Raw genomic sequence first — 20,388 nt, 5'->3', positions numbered from 1 at the left:
TAGGCTGGAGCTCCAGCCAACCCTAACACTGATATTCAACCACCCATTCAATGTCTCCAAGCTAAATGTCCCATTTGCACCTCAACCTTAATTTTCCTCCCCCCAAACCTGCTCCCTACCTCAGACTACTCCCACCCCCACAAGCCAGTAACTCTTATCTCCCTAAATAGAACTGCCCTTCACTCAGGTGCTCAGGCTCAGAACCAGGCGTTCTTCCTCCTCTCCTTTCAGATTCAACACTGCAGCAAGATCGTTTCCACTCCATTCCTTGATCGCATTCCAAATCCATCTCCATCTTCACAGCTACTCCCCCAGGTTCACGCCACCATCATCTCTAACCTGGATGACTCCAACAGCCCCCTGCTGCTCTCTCTCTTTCCATCCTTGCCCCCATAGAGTTTAAGCTACACAACAGTCAAGATGATTTTTTTAAAATCCTAACTCAGATGGCATTTCTCCTCTGTTTAAAACCCTCCAGTGGCTCCCCAGTATGCTTTGTACCAAATCTAAACTGCTTCCCTTTAAATCCAACCCCTACCCACCTCTTTCACCCCATTACCCTTTTCCCCTGATGCCCTGTCCTCTCTGTTTCAGCCACACTGGCCTTGCTGACTGTTCCTTGAACACGTCAGGTTCACCCCTCACAGAGCCTTTGCCCCCATGCTGGGTTCTGGCTGCAGCACTCTCCTCCAAGCTCTTCTCATGGCTGGCTCCTTCCCACTTTTCAGATTCAACTCAGGGAACACTGTCTTAAACAGAGCTGCTCCCACCCCCATCAGGTTGTATTGCAGCAACCCATCTTATCCTGAAATGATCACGTGGACTAGTTAAACTGTTTTTTTATCTGCCCCACCCCACCCCCACCCCCAGTTTGGAAGTTCCATGAGAGTAGGGAGGGACTGCATGTGTCTTGTTCATCATTTTCTCTTCAGAGCCTTGAACAGAGCCTGACACGTGGTAGGGATTTAACAATACTAAGTCTTTCCTGAAGCAAAGAATTTGCTCATCAACTACATTCAAAACAGACTCACGGATGTTGTAAACAAACTTACGGTTAACAAAGGGGAAAGCCAGGGGGAGGGACAAATTAGGAGCTCGGGATTAACAGATACACACCACTATATAAATAAACAACACGGATTTACTGTACAACACAGGGAACTACATTCAACATCTTCTAATGACCTATAATGGAAAAGAATCTGAAAAATATTACATATGCACATATATATTTGTAAAACTGAATCAATTTGCTGTACACCAGAAACTAACACAACATTATAAATCAACTATACTTCAATTTTTTAAAAGAAAAAGTGTTACTCCCATATTGAAAATACAAATAATAGCACCTGGAGATGAATAGTGAAATGCTAAAACAGACTTGCTTGTTCTTTCAAGGCCCCCAGAGCTACTAATATTAATCAGTGAATGAGGAGATCAGTTAAGTGCACCTATAAGCAGCTACTCCAGTTAAGTGTTTAAGACACTTTGGAAGCTACAGTGATGAGTTACCCTCAAAGAATTGTGTCTAGAAAGAGAAAGAAATTAAGACCACTGCAATCTGAAGAAGCAAATGGTGAGCACCGTGGGAAGCACAGGATATACTCTGGGCCACAGAGAAGTGATAATGGGTTTAACACTCTTCCTCGGGAAATGGATGTTAGAATTCCTGGGAACAGACCTCAGTGGTTTTCAAATGTGTTAGCACTATGCCCTTCAGGAGTGGTGGGACAGGCGTAGTTACTGTTGACTGTAGTTGTCACAACAACTGGTGCAGGGACAGATACTGGTGTCACTGGGTGAGCAGAGGGCCAGAGTTGCTAAGTGTCTTGCAGGGCCTGTACAGACCTGCACCAAGAAGACCTCTCACCCCAAACACCAGCACAGAAATGGCTCGTACCTGTCCCCTTAGAACATATATAGGGTCTTCAGTGACTTCCAGATTCACCTCTTTAACATGTTGCTTTTTAGATCACCATCTCTGAGTTGGTTCTTCCCTCTGAACTCTTTTCATCATTTTGACCCAGATTCTCAGGAACAAAACCTGAGTCCAAGCAAGGCCTGCCAGAATGTCTCTTTGGGATCGCATCGGAGCAGGCTTCGAAATCCCAGCCCAGAGGAAAGGTGCCACGTCAGGATGCCACTCAGTTCCTGGTCAGTAACCCTTCCCCAGACAGGGCCACAGCACTTCTGCATGTTAAGAATATTCACATTTCAGAGTCGGTTCTTCTGCAGGTCTGACAATTCCCTAATTACACAATAAGACAAGAAGCTAATCCTAAATTAGCATCTTCCTCCATGAGGGATTGCTGCCCTCGAGTAGGGGTCTGGGGCCCACCAGGTCAGGTGTGTCCCAGGACGTGGGGGATGTGACCCCAGCCAAGGAGTCAGCACTGCATGGTTCTGTCTTCAGCGGGCAAAACCCAGGCCAAGTCTTCTGGCATGTTAAGAGAAGCTCTCTGTTCACCTGAAACTATCACAACATTGCTAATTGGCCATATCCCAATAGAAAATGGTGTTAAAAAATTAAATTAAAAAATTTTTTAAATTTTAAAAGAAGAGAGAAGTGGAAATTCAGATTGTTATTGGACTCTTTGGTTTTTCAATGTTGGCCCCTAATTCAATTGCTTTAAAAAAAATATTGTACAGGCTGAAGCACACCCATCTAGGGCTGAACTTGACCCCAGACTCCCAGCTTGCTCCTTCTGCTTGGTTGCATGTACCCAGTGCTCTCCAAAGTTTCAGGAAATTTTAAAACAAAAGTTAAATCAGGAACAAGACAAGGATGCCCACTCTCACCACTACTATTCAACATGTCTTGGAAGTTTTGGCCACAGCAATCAGAGCAGAAAAAGACATAAAAGGAATCCAGATAGGAAAAGAAGAAGTGAAACTCTCGCTGTTTGCAGATGACATGATCCTCTACATAGAAAACCCTAAAGATTCTTCCAGAAAATTACTAGAGCTAATTAATGAATATAGTAAAGTTGCAGGATATAAAATTAACACACAGAAATCCCTTGCATTCCTATACACTAACAATGAAAAAACAGAAAGAGAAATTAAGGAAACAATACCATTCACCATTGCAGCAAAAAGAATAAAATACTTAGGAGTATATCTACCTAAAGAAACAAAAGACCTATACATAGAAAACTATAAAACACTGATGAAAGAAATCAAAGAGGACACAAACAGATGGAGAAACATACCATGTTCATGGATTGGAAGAATCAATATTGTCAAAATGGCTATTCTACCCAAAGCAATCTATAGATTCAATGCAATCCCTATCAAGCTACCAACGGTATTTTTCACAGAACTAGAACAAATAATTTCACAATTTGTATGGAAATACAAAAAACCTCGAATAGCCAAAGTAATCTTGAGAAAGAAGAATGGAACTGGAGGAATCAACCTGCCTGACTTCAGACTCTACTACAAAGCCACAGTCATCAAGACAGCATGGTACTGGCACAAAGACAGAAATATAGATCAATGGAACAGAATAGAAAGCCCAGAGATAAATCCACGAACCTATGGACACCTCATCTTTGACAAAGGAGGCAAGGATATACAATGGAAAAAAGACAATCTTTTTAACAAGTGGTGCTGGGAAAACTGGTCAACCACTTGTAAAAGAATGAAACTAGAACACTTCCTAACACCATACACAAAAATAAACTCAAAATGGATTAAAGATCTAAATGTAAGACCAGAAACTATAAAACTCCTAGAGGAGAACATAGGCAAAACACTCTCCGACATAAATCACAGCAAGATCTTCTATGACCCACCTCCCAGAATATTGGAAATAAAAGCAAAAATAAACAAATGGGACCTAATGAAAATTAAAAGCTTTTGCACAACAAAGGAAACTATAAGTAAGGTGAAAAGACAGCCCTCAGATTGGGAGAAAATAATAACAAATGAGGAAACAGACAAAGGATTAATCTCAAAAATATACAAGCAACTCCTGAAGCTCAATTCCAGAAAAATAAACGACCCAATCAAAAAATGGGCCAAAGAACTAAACAGACATTTCTCCAAAGAAGACATACAGATGGCTAACAAACACATGAAAAGATGCTCAACATCACTCATCATCAGAGAAATGCAAATCAAAACCACAATGAGGTACCATTACACGCCAGTCAGGATGGCTGCTATCCAAAAGTCTACAAGCAATAAATGCTGGAGAGGGTGTGGAGAAAAGGGAACCCTCTTACACTGTTGGTGGGAATGCAAACTAGTACAGCCACTATGGAAAACAGTGTGGAGATTTCTTAAAAAACTGGAAATAGAACTGCCATATGACCCAGCAATACCACTTCTGGGCATACACACTGAGGAATCCAGATCTGAAAGAGACACGTGCACCCCAATGTTCATCACAGCACTGTTTATAATAGCCAGGACATGGAAGCAACCCAGATGCCCATCAGCAGATGAATGGATAAGGAAGCTGTGGTACATATACACCATGGAATATAATTCAGTCGTTAAAAAGAATTCATTTGAATCAGTTCTAATGAGATGGATGAAACTGGAGCCCATTATACAGAGTGAAGTAAGCCAGAAAGATAAAGAACATTACAGTATACTAACACATATATATGGAATTTAGATAGATGGTAGCGATAACCCTATATGCAAAACAGAAAAAGAGACACAGAAGTACAGAACAGATTTTTGAACTCTGGGGGAGAACGTGAGGGTGGGATGTTTTGAAAGAACAGCATGTATATTGTCTGTGGTGAAACAGACCACCAGCCCAGGTGGGATGCATGAGTCAAGTGCTCGGGCCTGGTGCACTGGGAGGACCCTGAGGAGTCGGGTGGAGAGGGAGGTGGGAGGGGGGATCGGGATGGGGAATACGTGTAACTATATGGCTGATTCATGTCAATGTATGACAAAACCCACTGAAATGTTGTGAAGTGATTGGCCTCCAACTAATAAAATAATATTTAAAATAAAATAAAATAAAATAAAAGTTAAATATACTGACAGCTGGGCAAGGTTCTCAAGAAAGAGTGAGGCAGGGACAGGTCTGGCGACCCAGGTAGGGCACACCAAGGAATGAGGACTGGCTTTGACCTGCTTGTCTTTGCTCAAAAATTCTCAACCTTGCCCTCATTCTTACTGCATCAAGTCCCAAGTTCCTTTCAACACTCTTCAGAACACAACCCCACCCCCACCAGCTCTGTATTTAATCATGCCCTGTGTCCATCCCACATTCTAGCCAGGCCAGTCTCCCTCGAGTTCCTTCAAACCCCTCTCTCTAAATGTCCTCTCTCCCTACATAAACCCCACCCTTTCAAGCCTTGCTCACATCCCACCTGGTTTCTGAAACCTCCTCTGTGACATGAAATGGTTAAATGTTTCCAAGCTCAAGGGCTAGTGTCAACCAGACCCGGGTTCAAATCCCACCTCTGCCACTGACCAGCAGGGTGATTTACCTAACCTCTCTGAGCTTCAAAAGATAATAATGCCTACCTTACAGAATTATCAAGTTTATGAAAAATGATGCAAGTATTTAATGCTCATAAACGCTCAATTAAGGTGAATGCATATTATTATTATGACTGGCCTTCTTCTGCTGTTAAGTGGTCCAGCCTTATGGTGTCTCTTCTGAGCAAAGCACCACTGGATTCCATGCGGTCCACATCTGCTCAGACTGTGCCTCAGGCATTGGTCTACCTCAGCCTCTGACTTGCTATTAATACATAGCATCTTACAGCTTCAGGAGCATGCTGGCTATAACATAGAACTGATACAGGCCCAACAGAGCCACTAAGAGAATTACACAAGTAACACTACCCTGGCTCTGAAACAGCTCAGCCAAAATCCCTCTCTCTAGCAAAAGTAGGAATGCAGGCTAGGAAGACAAACCCATAGCCAGGCTCGGTGGCAGAGCCACTTTAGCATTTGAAACAAGTTTCTCTCCCTCACACACGCATGCACACACAGATACACACCACCACCACCACAACTGTCACCACTATGAGTTAGCTTCACATTCTCAAATCTCTGCACCTCACTTTTCTTTCTGATGCTGAAGATGACACATGAAGCCATGCTCTTCACATGAGTGTATGGCAGGGAACCCAGAAAAAAGAGCCACACTGCAGGTGTGCTCTTTGGCTAGGACTACACGGAAAGCCCTGGAGGAGGGCATGGCAACCCACTCCAGTATTCTTGCCTGGAGAATCCCATGGACAGAGGAGCCTGGCGCACTACAGTCCATGGGGTCGCAAAGAGTTGGACAGGCTGAAGAGGCTTGGCGCGGGCGCCCACACATGGAAAGCCCAGGCGCCGTCACAGGAGCCAAGATGGTCTTCGCTGGTTCCGGACCTCGGCCCTGTTACTCCACCTGCAGTCGTGCTCTGATCTACACCATAGCTGGGATCCCCTGACACCCGTGCCAGCAGGCCTATTCAACTTGCTACTTTTCTCTGGGCTTAGCAAAAGCCAAGGTAAAAATAATTTCATGCACGTTATTCCACACTTCAAGCTACTCAATGCTTTGAGTGACTCCTCCTACCCAAACAGAGAAACGGGGCACAGAAAAATGTGACTATTGGAATGCCACATTCTTTCAAAAGCAAACAAAAAAACCAGAACTGGAGAGACCCCAACTATACCATCCCAAAGAGTAGTTTTCTCAGCATGAAGACAGAGCCCTGTCTGAGCATAAGTTTGCTCTCTCAACAGAATGACGCTCCAAAGTTAGATCGAGGCAGGTAGCAGAGAACACAGCAAAATAGGCCTGATCTTTGAGACCTTAGTCCCAATCTAGACAAGATGCAGGAGAAAATGGAAAAGTCAAAAGGGTGATTAGTCCTCATGCTGGAATCCAGTGTTCCAATAAAACTCACTCCTCGGAGTTAGCAACATTCAAAAGTTCTCCAGTAACGGTTGGCTTTAAAGAAAATCTCCAAGTGCAGGAGACCACGTGTAAAGAAGAGGCGAGTCCCACGCACCAAGACTACCTGACTTCTCCGCGTTCGAGGACAGCGGTTTCTCTTATGACCTGGGCCTCTCCAAGCTGCTCTGCCCTGGCCCCGCAGCCCCCAACCCAAATTCAGAACCCCGTGCCATGGGTGGGCCCTGTTGTACCAGATTGGTGACAGTTTTATTCCACCCGCGCTGGAAACCTCAAGCGAGACTCTTGACAAATCCCTGAAGCCCAGGACCGGGTCACAGGGGGGCGGGGGCGGCGGTGCCGGGCTGCTGGTTAATTGGAGGAGTGCACCGGAGCCGGGGCGGGCACGGCGGGGGGGAAGCTGAGCACCCGGCCTTTGGCCTGTGGACGGTACCGGAGAGGGCACCTTTAGTTCCCATTAGCGAGACGCCACTGTCAGCGTACCCCAGGGGAATGCCTCGAGTGACCTCGGCGGCCGAAGAGAGCTCTGGCGTGGTGTCAGAGCCGACCCTAGTGCGGCGCCAGGGCCGGGGGAGGTGCGGCAAGGTCTAGGGTGAAAGGAGAGGACCAGGGGAAGAACCCCGGCGCATCTCTGGAAACCCTGACTCTGCAGGGGCAGGCGGAGCGACCCAGGCCTCCTGAGCATCCCCTCCCCAATCCCCGCCGTGGGTCCCGCGTGGCCCTGTCTACAGGCACCCAGCTCCCGTAGGCCAGGCCGGCCGGCCCGCCGATACGCAGCGGGACGTGGCTGCCGCTCTGCAAGCAGAGCAGAGGGCATTTACCGGGATCCTGGGGTGCTGCTGCGTCTCCACCCGAGTCTCTGCTGGCGTATCCCAGCTGCCGCTACTGCCACCGCGTCTTTCCAATCGCCGCAGTCTCGACCGGCAAAGCTCCCAGTTGCTCCCTACGATTGTAACCCGCGAGGCCAGCTGTTGAATGGCTCGCGTCGAGCGCACGGGGCGCAGAAGCGTCCCCGCCGCATCCAAGTCGGCGACGCAAGCGCGCGTCCCGGTGCCAACGCCCCGTGCGCCCCTCGGCCCGCCGAGGCCCCGGCTAGCTCGCGCAGCCGCCTCCCGGCTACTGGCTGCGGACTCCGGGCTTCAGGCTCGCCCGCCTGCCAGCCCGCTCCCCTTGGTGGGCTTTAGCCTAGCCAATTGCCTTCCCTCGTGGACTCCGCCCCCCTCGCTGCCATCCCTCAACTTGCCCTCAGGACCAATGGCAACAATAGACTAGTCCCGCCCCTTGGATTCCCCGGGGGCCAATCGCCTTCTCCTGAGAACCAATTAACCCCGCCCCTCTCGTGCGGCAGAGCCAGAGCCAAAGTTTATCCCACGGTGCGGTTGCTCCTGAGGATTGCAAGTCTTTGCCTGGGCTCCCCCAACCCCCCACCCGTGAACGAGTTACAGCGATTTAGAACCTGCAACTCACCTGGTCTGCAGACCGTCACGCGAGCCAGTTGCTTTGAATAAAGTAATATAAGAAAGCGATCGGGAGAGGTACCTTGCACCTCATTCATCCCTGAGGCAAGACTGCTGAGAAATGTGCACCCGCTTGGCCAGAACTTACACATCACAGGGTCAGCAGGAACCTCGAAGGTCATCGACTGACTACCCTCGCACTGGTTGGTTTCGCTTTGGGTTTTTGGTTTTCTTTTCCCACATACAGGGTCCCTGCCCTCTAGCCTGAACAACTTTCAGTGACAAGAACGCACTAGCCGGACAGACCGCTGCTTGTGTCTCTGCCTCATAGCTTGAGGCTAAGTGAAACCGGCCCCCTGGTAACTTCACACAAAACCAAATTTGCCTCTCTTCCCAATGGTGGTCCAACAATTTGAAGACAAATCTGGTCCCACAATTCTACCAGACTAAAGTCTGCTCCTGGAGAAGGCAATGGCACCCCACTCCAGTACTCTTGCCTGGAAAATCCCATGGACGGAGGAGCCTGGTAGGCTGCAGTCCGTGGGGTCGCTAAGAGTCGGACACAACTGAGCGACTTCACTTTCATGCATTGGAGAAGGAAATGGCAACCCACTCCAGTATTCTTGCCTGGAGAATCCCAGGGATGGGGGAGTCTGGTGGGCTGCCATCTATGGGGTTGCACAGAGTCGGACACGACTGAAGTGACTCAGCAGTAGCAGCAGTAGCAGAGTCTGCTCCAGAGACCCAGGTTCAAGGCTCTGCTTTCAGTTTAAGCCAATTCCTTTATATCTTTCAAAAGTAGAAGGTTGGAACTGGGTCTAACCTCCCTCCCACCCCCTGCAACCCCAGGGCACAGACCCTTCTGCACTGTCTTGTCCCTTGTCCAGACACTAGATTCTTCTTCTCTAGCTTCTTAAGGATGGCATTTGCTTTCTTGACTGCCATTTCACATGGTTGATGCATATTAGATTTATTGTCAACTCACCCCGGGGGCTATATCTCACTTCTGCTGCTATCACAAGACTGTTTTCTACTTCATTAGCTGGTAAATGTCATCGGCTTTTGATTGGGGGACTGCTAATTTCACTCTTTTCTTCTTTTTTTTTTAATTTCACTCTCTTCTATGGAGGCCTCTTTGCCTGCTCATTCTGTCCTAAATATCTGTACATTCCTGCTTGCTACCTAACTGCCTTGCTCTGGTTCCCATCCTGTTTGCACAACTGAGAGCTTCCTAACCTCTAGGGGCCCCTTGCCTCTAGCCTTGCACCCTCCTGGCTGGCCCCTCAAAACTCCTCTCCTCATCCATTTTACACCAGAAGTCAGAGTTGTCCTTAAACACAAATATAATCACACCACCCACTCTAACTTCAAAGCCCATCCCAGCTTCAAATCCTTTTTTACTTCTTTTCTGCTCTCCTTTGCTTTCAGGATAAGATCCAAAACCCATGGGAAAGCATATATCAAATCCTTGGGGATCTGGCCTCAGCCTCATTTCCAGTGGTTCCACCTCCACCACAGAATACTGTACACTTCAGGTCAAAAACTCCCTGTTGTTTTTCAAATGATCCATGGTCTCCAACACTTCTTTGCCTTTGGTACAAAGTCTAGAATAACCTGCTTCCCACACTCCTAATCCTGACCTGCAACACTCTGATGTCTTTTTTTTTAATTGAAGTTGATTTATAATATTGTGTTACTTTCTTTTCCATTATAGGTTATTACAATATGTTGAATATAGTCCCCTGTGCTACACAGTAAGTCCTTGTTTATTTTATATATAGGAGAATGTATCTATTCATCTCAAACTCATAATTTATCCCTCCACCCTTTACCCTTTGGTAACCATAAGTTTCTTTTCTATGTCTATCTTTTTCTGTCTTGTAAATAATTTCATTTGCATTATTTCTTTAGATTTCACATATAAGTTATATCATATAATATTTGTCTTTGACTTACTTCACTTAATATAATAATCTCTAGGTCCATCCATGTTACTGCAATTGGCGTTATTTCATTCTTTTTTATGGCCAAGTAATAATGTTCCATTATGTGTGTGTGTGTGTGTATCTGTATATATGTGTGTGTATGTGTGTGTATATATATACACCACATCTTTTTAATCCATTCATCTGTTAATGGACATTTAGTTTGCTTCCATGTTTTGGCTATTGTAAACAGCACTGCAATGAACACTGGGATTCATGTTATTTTTTTGAATTATGGTGTCTGAAGAAAAGCTATATGTTATAAAAATGAATCACTTGGAATCACACAATTATAGAACTTCGGTATTAAAGGGGCCTTTTAAGCTAATGTAATCAAACCCCACCCTAGATGCTAGAATGACTGTGTGGGCAATTTTTCAGGTTCTTTACAAAGTTCTTAGCTCCCTGGCCTCTGAAAACAGGTTTTGTTCTTACTCCTAATTATATGGCTTTGCCTGGCTAAGTGCTTTGAGGGGCATCCAGAATGCTTCTCTGTCCATTTTTTCCCTCCAGGCTTAGATGTGTCCTTGGGATCCTCTCTTTCAAAATGCAGATCCCTTTAGGAAGATCCAAACGCTAACATTTATTATTTATTAACCCTTAGCATAAGGTAAGCAGCAGAGCTTGATTTAAAAAATTAAGCAAACTCCAGGAGATAGTGAAGGACGGGGAAGCCTGGCGTGCTGCAGTCCATGGGGTCACAGAGTCAGACAGGACTTAGCGACTGAACAAGAACAACCAACATGAACAGGAGTTTTCAAAGCATTTTCATTTATTTTGTCATATTTGATCCTCATAGTATAACCTCAGTAAATATCCTGATTTCCATTTCACAGGGGAGGAAGCAAAGGTTCATCTTGGTTAGATCACTCCTTAATGAATTCGAACTCCAGCTCTGCTATTAACTTTCAGCAAGTAACCATGCCACTCTAGCCTCAGTTTCCCAATCAATAAATTCAAATAATTTGCTTTCCAAGGTTTCTTTCAGCTCTGTCTCTAATCCCCCATCTCCTGCTAGTGAGATCAAGGAACTGGGGGCCTGGACATTTTCACTGTGGCAAGAAATAATTTTGGCACTAGAGGTACATTTTGGAAAGGACAAGCTCTGGTGGAATGCCGAAGCAGGCAGCATGAGAGCAGTGAATACTAGAAGCAAGACAATCTGAGAAAGGAAAGACAAGGGGCCCTGAACTCCAAACTCACTTACTTGCTAAGCTATAATACAACCACTGGGATTCCAGTTGTGAACTCAACATTCCAACTTGTTTCCTTTCATGATTAAAGAATCTTCTCTGCAAACTTTAATTAAAGTCGGCTTTGGCAAACAATTTTATCATATTCAGACAATAATTACTGCAATAAATTACATAAAGAAATCTATTGTGTCCGCTGCTTATTCCCACACAGCAAAAGGGCCGATAAGAAATTGCAGCCAAAGGAAGTCATTTGGAAGGAAAACCAACAAGTAAATAGATGCATTCTAATAATTTATGCAAGTCCACTGGTGACACCCTCCCCCTCCCCCACTCCTTCATTCGCTGAGGACTAGAGGGGCACCGAGAAGCAGCCAATCTAAGGGCTATGCATTTGCTTAATCTTACCCCCAAAATACAGGCTTTACGCCTAATATAAAAGGAATTTAAGATGCCAGGTGAAAGTGATGATCTTTAAACTGGTTGTGCAAGAAACTGAAAGCTAATTCTTAAGATGATAAGCCTACTTAATAGTTTGTTCTTTTTGGAGTGATTAAAAACCTGTTTAATTACAGTAGAATCAGTTTGGGCTTCCAGACACCTAATCACTTTTCCAGTAAATAGCTCTAAAGTCAGAATAAATAACACTAACCTACTTCCCTGAGTTCTTACAAGGATTAATTAATTGATTTTAAAGGGTTTCAGAAGTTTCATAAAACAGTGGCCTAGGAAATAGGAGACCTAAATTTAGTGCAGACTCTGCCCTTAATAGCTGTGTGGCCTAGGTGGTTGATTTTACTTCTCTGGGGCTTGGCTTCTCTACCTGTAAAATAAAGGGGAATTGGGCTAGACAGTCTCAGTACTTTGGGTCTAATATTGTAATAATACTCTAGGATTCACCATCATTATAGCCTTTTCTCTTAGTAGCTTAAGACCGCAATAATCTACTTTTGGTTTTCCAGTTTTCCTAAAATTGAATTCCTGGAAAAATTTCCAAAATGTCTGCCTGTTTCCCAGACATAGTCACTTAGGCATACTGACCCCAACCAAACTTTCCAAGTATGAATAGATAAAAATATAATAAAGATCCAGAAAGAAGAAAAAAATAGAATCTAGACTTTCACACTCATGAACAAGTAAACGGAAGCCATTTCTTAGTAACTGCAGACTCACACTTTTTTCTTCCCAACTATTTTCCATGCTTTTCTTTTCCAAAGATTTTATTGGTCTTTCTTTTCCCTAACGTAAATCTGGGGCCCTCATTACCAGCTCTAAAAACACTCACTATGACTATTTATAAGAGGACTTGAGATGTTTAAAGGGAAAATAACATTATATGGAGTGGAAAAAAGGCAGAATACAAAATTTTATGTACAATATAATCTCAACTAGGCTAGGAAATGGTCCATATGCTGAAGACTGGATGGCCATACACCCAAAGGTTAATAGGCTGGTCTTTAGCTGGCAGAATCCAGGGTTAGATTTTCCCCTTCACATTAGCTTTTTTTTTTTTTTTTTACACTTAATGAGTGTGTATTGTGTTTGCTAAAGATAATATATAATATATGTATGTGTATATATAGTGTGTCTTTAACAAAAGGAGGAAGAATGACTCCTTTTTTTTTCTTTTTTTAAAAATATGGAACGCTTCACGAATTTGCATGTCATCCTTGCGCAGGGGCCATGCTAATCTTCTCTGTATGAATGACTCCTTTTTATAGACAGCATAGAGGCATAGAGTAGTGGTTAAAATGGTGGGATTCATCCCCTCTGAGACTCCATTTCCCCCTCTATAAAACGGCAATAATACTAATAAAGGACCTACTTCATAGAGTTATTTTCCAGATTAAATAAGCTACTCCATGTAAGTGCTTAGAGCAATGCCTGGGCCCATTACTTGCCATTATTTAAAATGTCAAATGTGACTATGCTCCAGTAAAAAATGCTAAACATTTACTGTAAATATAAGTGTGCTAGTGGTGAAAAAAAATAGTACAGAAGACTTTAAAAAGTAAAATGAAAAAGTAGAAATAGTTTTCCCTCGTTAACCCTCAGCCTCACTCACTGTCAACAACTTCTTATGTAGCCTTCCAGAATTTTTAAGGGCAAATGCAAACATACATCCTCTTTTTCAGTCACACACACACACATATGGGCAGGCACACACAGAATCATAGTATTCATGTTATTTTCACCTTATTTTTTAACTTAATGATCTTTTTTGGAGATGTTTCCATAGCAGAATATCTAGATTTACTCCTTTTTTATTGTGGTTAAAAGACACATAGGGCTTCCCCAGTGGCTCAGAGGTAAAGAATCTGCCTGCAATGCAGAGATACAGGAGACCCAGGTTCGATCCCTGGGTCAGCAATATCCCCTGAAGGAGGGTATTGCAACCCACTCCAGTATTCTTGCCTGGAAAATCCCACGGACAGGGGAGCCTGGTGGGCTACAGTCCATGGGGTCAGGAAGAGTCAGACAGGACTGAAGCAACTGAGCACACAGCACACACAAAAGACACAATGTAAAATGTATCATCTCAACCATTTTTAAGTGTATAGTTCAATAGTGTTAAGTAGATCAACATTGTTTGTGAAACAGATCTCAAGAACTTTTTCATCTTGCAAATCTGAACTTTTATATCCATTCAACAACTCTTCTTTCTCCTTCCCCCAGCCCCTAATAACAGCCATTCTACTTTCTGTTTGTATGAATTTAGATACCTCATAGAAGTGGAATCATACAGTACTTTTTGTGACTGGCTTATTTCCCTTAGCAAAATGCCTTCAAGCTGCATCCATTGTGCAGTATGTGACAAGATTTCCTTCTTTTTTTAAGGCTGAATAATATTCCACTGTATGTATATGTCACATTTTGCTTATCCATTCATGTGTCAGTGGCCATTTGGGTGGCTTCCACCTCCTGGTTATTGTGAATAGTGCCGCTATTAACGTGGATGTACAAACATCTCTTTGAGAACTTGCTTTCACTTCTTTTGGATACATATCTGGCAGTGGGGTTACTGGATCACATGATAATTCTATTTTTAATTTTCTTGAGGAATCTTTATATTATTTTCCCTAGCAGCTGAGCGACTGTACATTCTCAACAACACTGTACAAGGGTTCCAGTTTCTCTACATGTTCACCAATAGTTATTATTTCCTGTTTTTTTAACAGTGGTTCTTCTAATGTATGTAAGGTGATTTCCTCCTTATTTCTAACAGTTACATAGTGCTTTGTAATGTGGAAAAACCTCTATCAATGGACAGTTTGGCCCTGGTCTTCAGGTATTTCAAATAATGCTGGAATGAACACCCACATATCTTTATATACATGTGAGGTACTTTTGGCAAAGGAATTGCCAGGATAAAGTGTATGTGCTATTTTTTGAGGGGGAGGTGCAGATTTCAAAAGTTTCAACTGGTATCTTTCAGTGAATATATTAATGCTTTTGATTTAAAATAGTTTAAAAAAAAGGTGTATGTGCTTTTGGGGTAACTTTTTAGTATAAAATAATTTCAAACTTACCAAAAAAGTTGCAGGAACATCCATGTTCCTTTCATCCAGCTTCCTCTATTGTTAATAGTCTATTAATTTATCACTTCCTTTCAATATATATGCATATTTCTCTTTTTTCTAAACCACTTGAGAGTAAATTTTAGCCATGATGTTCCTTTAACCCTAAATATTTGAGCATGTATCTTTCAGAACAAAACAAAATATTTCTCTTACATAAGTACAGTGCAACTATTAAAATCAGATAATTAATATTGATAAAATAGTATTATCTAGCCTACAGAAAATATTCATAGTTCTCCTATTGTACAAATAGTATTTCTGTACCAAAAAGAACTGGCAGGAGTTGGGGGGGGGTTGGTTCCAGGATATAATTCAGGATCAGACATTGCATTTATCATTTCCACCTGGCCTCCAAAAGTTCCTAAGACTGTTTTTGCCTTTCATGATCGTGACAGTCTTTTCATTATTTATTATTATTTTTTGGAAGCAATCACAAACTTACAGAAAAGTTGGAAATACAATACAGAATGTCCTGGATTTTTCCTCCTGAACCATCTGAGAGTAAGTCACCAGCCTATGCCCCATCATCCCTGAATCATATTGTGTATATTTTTTAAACCAGCAAGGATATTTTCCTATCTAGCTATGATACCACCATCATCATCAGGAAATTCACATTAATAGAATACTAACATCGAATTCTCAGGTCCCATTTAAGTTTCATCAGTTGTCCCCAATGGGTCTGTGATGGCAAAAGGATCCAGTTCAGACACGTATGATGCTTTTAGTTGTCACATCTCCTCCATCTCCTTCATTGTGGAAGAGTTCCTTGGTCTTTCATTGACTTTTAAGACCTCGGCACTTTTTAAAATTTTGTTTTTAATTGGAGGATAACTGCTTTACAGTATTGTGTTGGTTTCTGCCATACAACAACATCAATCAGCCATAAGTATACATATACTCCCTCCCTCTTGAACCTCACTTCCACTCCCCCGATCCCACCCTTCTTGGTCGTCACAGAGCACCAGGTTGAGCTGTGTTATACAGCAACTTCCCACTAGCTATCTGTTTTACATATAAGACCTGGGAATTTTTTAAAACTCCGAGCCAGTTGTTTTGAAGAATGTCCCCCAATTTGGGTTTGCCTGATGTTTGCTCATGATTAGGTTCAGGTTACACATCTTTGTCAGGCCTATGACAGAAGTGACACTGTACGCTTCATTCTGTCAGGTGGAGCGTGATTTCAGTGTATCCTGTTACTGGTGACATTCACTCTGATTGCTTGACTAAAGTGATATGTGCCAGGCTTCTTCACTGTGAAATTATTCTTTGTAATTAATTTTTTGTGGAGAAGTCCTTTGAGACTGTGCAAATCTTCCACGTCTCATCAAACTGTCAATTTATTCATCTGTTTATTTATATCAGCATAGACTTATGTTTTCTTATTTTATTCAATGGGTTATAATCCATTATTATCATTGCTTACTTTGATGCCCAAGTGATCCTTGATCTGACGACTGGGGACCCCTTCAAGATGGCTTTTGTGTCCCTTTGATGTGTCCTTATCATTCTTTGTACACTTCCTTATTTTCTGGTACAAGATAGTCCAGGTTCATCTTATACTTTCATTTATCCAGTCCTGAAACCAGTCATTGTTCTGAGACGCCTTGGTTCTCTTTCGTGGAAAATAGTATTTGGAAGCCAAATCTGGGCACTAGGTATAGATAATCCTATTATTGTGTTGCTGCTCCCTGACTCTCTAGAACTTCTTTTACATACTTTTATTCACATGCTTACAAACACACACAATACTCACAGATTTTATATCTCTATCTCTATCTATCTGGCCATGAGTTCACTCTGCTATATTCCAAGCAACACCATAAAATTCATTCTAGCTTTCTCCCTTCCCATATTTGTAACAATTTATGATAATGAGGAAACTTTCTATTATTCTGAACACATTTTCTCACTTTATCAATTACCCTTATGCAATTGAACTGGGAGGTTTCTTTTTCATTTTAAATAATAACTACCATTTATTGGCTGTTTATCATGTGCCAAGCACTGTTACATTGCTTGACAGCCAAAATTTTATTTAATTCTCAGTATACCTTGTGAGACAAGCATGATTACCCCCATTTTAGAGAGGAAACTGAGACATAGAAAGGGTAATTTGCTCAAGGTGCAATAGCTAATTAAAATTAAGCCTGCCTGATTCAAACAAAGATCTAGATGACCTCCTAAGCACCATGCTACATTAAGTCACTTCAGTGGTGTCTAACTTTTTGCGACCCTACAGATTGTAGCCCACCAGACTCCTCTGCCCATGGGGATTCTCTAGGAAAGAATATTGGAGTGGGTTGCCTGCTGACTACTTTAGATACTCATCTAAGTAGAAACATGCAGTATTTGTCCTGTGACTGGCTTATTTCACTTACCATAATGTTCTCAGGATTTATCCATGCTGTTGCATATGGCAGATTTCATTATATTTTAAGGCTGAATAATATTCCATTGTATATGTGTGTATATGCATATGTGTGCAACATTTTCTTTATCCCTTCTTCTATCAATCAATACTTATGCCATTTCTACATCTTGAAAGTGAAAGAGTTAGTCATTCAGTCATGTCCGACTCCTTGTGACCCCATGGACTCTAGCATGCCAGGTTCCTCTGTCCATGGGATTTCCCAGGCGAGAATACTGGAGTGGGTTGCCATTTCCTTCTCCAAGGGATCTTCCCAACCCAGGGACTGCACCCAGGTCTCCTGCATTGCAGACAGTGTCTTTACAATTTGTTCTATATCTTGGCTATTATAAATAATGCTGCAGTGAACATGGGAAAATAGACACCTCTTTGAGATCTCAATTTCAATTCTTTTGGATACAAAGCCAGAAGGGGGTACTGCAGGATCATATGGCACTTAATATTATTATTTTTTTTGAGGACACTCCATACTGTTTTCCATAATGACTGCACATTCCCATCAAAAGAGCACAAGGATTCCAATTTCTCTACATTCAGGCCAACACTTCTTATCTGGTGTCTTTTTGATAATAGCCATGCTAACAGATGTGAGGTAATTTTGATTTGCAGTTCCATCATGATTAGTTGGGCTTCCCAGATAGTTCAGTGGGAGAGTTACAGCAATGCAGAAGACCCCAGTTTGATTCCTGGGTGGAGAAGATGCCCTGGAGGAGGGCATGGCAACCCACTCCAGTATTCTTGCCTGGAGAATCCCCATGGACAGAGGAACCTGGCAGGCTATAGTTCATGGGGTCGCCAAGAGTTGGACATGACTGAGCAATCAAGCACAGCACAGCACATGATTAGTTATGTTGAACAGTTTTTCATATATTTGTATATATTCCTTTAAAAAAAAGAAAAGGCAGAAAACAGACTTTATTCCAAAACAGACTTAAAAGATGCTGTTAAAGAAAAGGACACGTTACATTACTAAGGCATATGTTTTTCACGATTTCTAAGTTTTCCTTCTCCAAGGCAAGCACTCCAGCCAAACTTTCACCAGTTGTGTTCAAAACCCTTGGCCCATAAAAATCTGGCCTCACTCTTCTTCCCGAGGGGGCCTCTCAAGTCTTCTGAGCCAGGCAGTAAGAAGGGCTACAATGCGTGTAACTGCTGTGGGTCCACAGGGTCCCAGGCTGGCGCCCCCTGGCATTTCCAGGAAGGACCCCCATGCAGGGCTGTCCACTGTATGCCAGCAGTACGCAGAGATGGCTGAGTGAATAAGATCTCTGAAGACTAGATGTGACACCAGAAGCCACCGTGTATCCCCTGGAAGGAGCCAAGATAAGCTGATCATCCTCGACCTGCCAGGGCCACTCAGCTCTGGGTTTGGTGGATAATGGCAGCATCTGCACAGCACGCCTCACCCTGGGCTGGAAGGTCAGGGACCAACTCCGGCACTTCTGGTCACCCATCTCCAGGCTGCATGGAGGACCCTGACACTCTCGGCCCCATTCAGAGCCCCGCGGCCGCCCTTGCTGAGCAGGCCAAGTGGTCCTGAGGCCAGGGCCAGGCTCCAAAGGATGGAGGAAGAGGTTCAGATGAGGGACTTGATCAGAGTCACCATGTGATCCACACCACACACCACGTCCACGGGCTCCCCAGGAATAGTCACCCCCCATGGGAAGTACTGGTCTTCCACCCAGGCACCCTTGGATGTTCTTGCCTCACACAAATAGCTCTCCTCTGTTGGTCAGGGCAGCAAAGTGGCTGAGTCTGCAGTGAATGTGGGAAACCTGGACTCCTGGGTTGAACTCCATCAGGCCAAAGAGAGTGGGTGGAATCATTTCTGAAAGAGCGGTTTCCAGGAGGTTTGGTCCCTTCCCAAGAATTCCATAGCCCCAGACGAAAACGTGTCCTTCTCTGTTTAATACAGCGCAGCCTGTCCCTCCACACACAGCCTGCTTCACCCACGCCACTCCTGAGAAGAGCAAGCACCAGGGGGATGTTCACCTGTCTGGAGTCAGTGACAGAAGCCAGCTGAAGGTACTCAGAGTTCCCCCACCTGAAGAGGCCCCCACCGGCCAACACGACCAGGTAGCAGTCCCCATAGGTATCCACCTGGACGACGTTCACTCTGGCAAGTTCTCCGCCCAGCTTGTGGGTGTGCTGGTGATATCATAGTGATCCAGACCTGTTTGCATGCCTGTGACCCGGCCACAAGAATACACTTCTTTATCTGTCAGGAGCAGACTATGGTTCTGACTACAGGCGACCTGGACCACCTGTCCATCAAAGTCCTGCATCCTATGGACTTTGACTTTAGCTATAAATTTCTTTTTCGACCACCTTTCTTCCACACTGCCCATAAGAATTATTCCCCATGCTGAAGACTCCTTCGCCATCTGTCAGGACAAGCAAGCGGGCTCGACCACACGAGACCTGCATCACCCGCATCTCCTGAGGTCTGTCCAGCAGCAGTGGCACAGGCGAGGGCTCCAGAACATACTCTTATCCCCTCATTTTATCTTTCTGGCTCCTGTGAAATCTGAGCTGAGAATCTTTGTTGAGCCTCATACCCCAAACTTTCATAATGTCCTTGGTTTTAGAGGACAGCCACGTGAATCCATAACCACAGGCAGCAGATGAAATCGTTTGGCCCAGCTCCAGGCGGTAGGGCACGGCCTGGATCCTGCGGCACGGGGCTGGGGTCCGTAGCTGGCCAGCACGAAGGGGGCACACCCAGCGCCCGGGAGAAGCTGAAACCCCGCACGAAGATTCGGTTGGTGTGAGTCACATGCTCGCCCACGTACTGGAACACAGGGCACATCCGCCTAGGCCTCCACCGCCTCTCATCAGCTCCACGAGCGCCC

The 20,388-nt window shown here is 44.0% G+C and overlaps 1 non-coding gene and 1 pseudogene across 1 annotated transcript; both read right to left on the bottom strand.

The window, feature by feature from the left end:
• Positions 1 to 13,157: 13,157 nt before the first annotated feature.
• On the bottom strand, positions 13,158 to 13,260 carry LOC136154905 (U6 spliceosomal RNA). Its single transcript, XR_010660607.1, has one exon. It is a non-coding gene; the product is annotated as a U6 spliceosomal RNA (small nuclear RNA).
• A 5,852-nt stretch (positions 13,261 to 19,112) lies between these two features.
• LOC136154285 (RCC1-like G exchanging factor-like protein) lies at positions 19,113 to 20,092 on the bottom strand (annotated as a pseudogene).
• Positions 20,093 to 20,388: the final 296 nt, after the last annotated feature.

The sequence above is a fragment of the Muntiacus reevesi genome, chromosome X, assembly GCF_963930625.1.
Source record: "Muntiacus reevesi chromosome X, mMunRee1.1, whole genome shotgun sequence".
Taxonomy (NCBI): Eukaryota; Metazoa; Chordata; class Mammalia; order Artiodactyla; family Cervidae; genus Muntiacus; species Muntiacus reevesi.
This window is presented reverse-complemented; position numbering and strand designations above follow the sequence as displayed.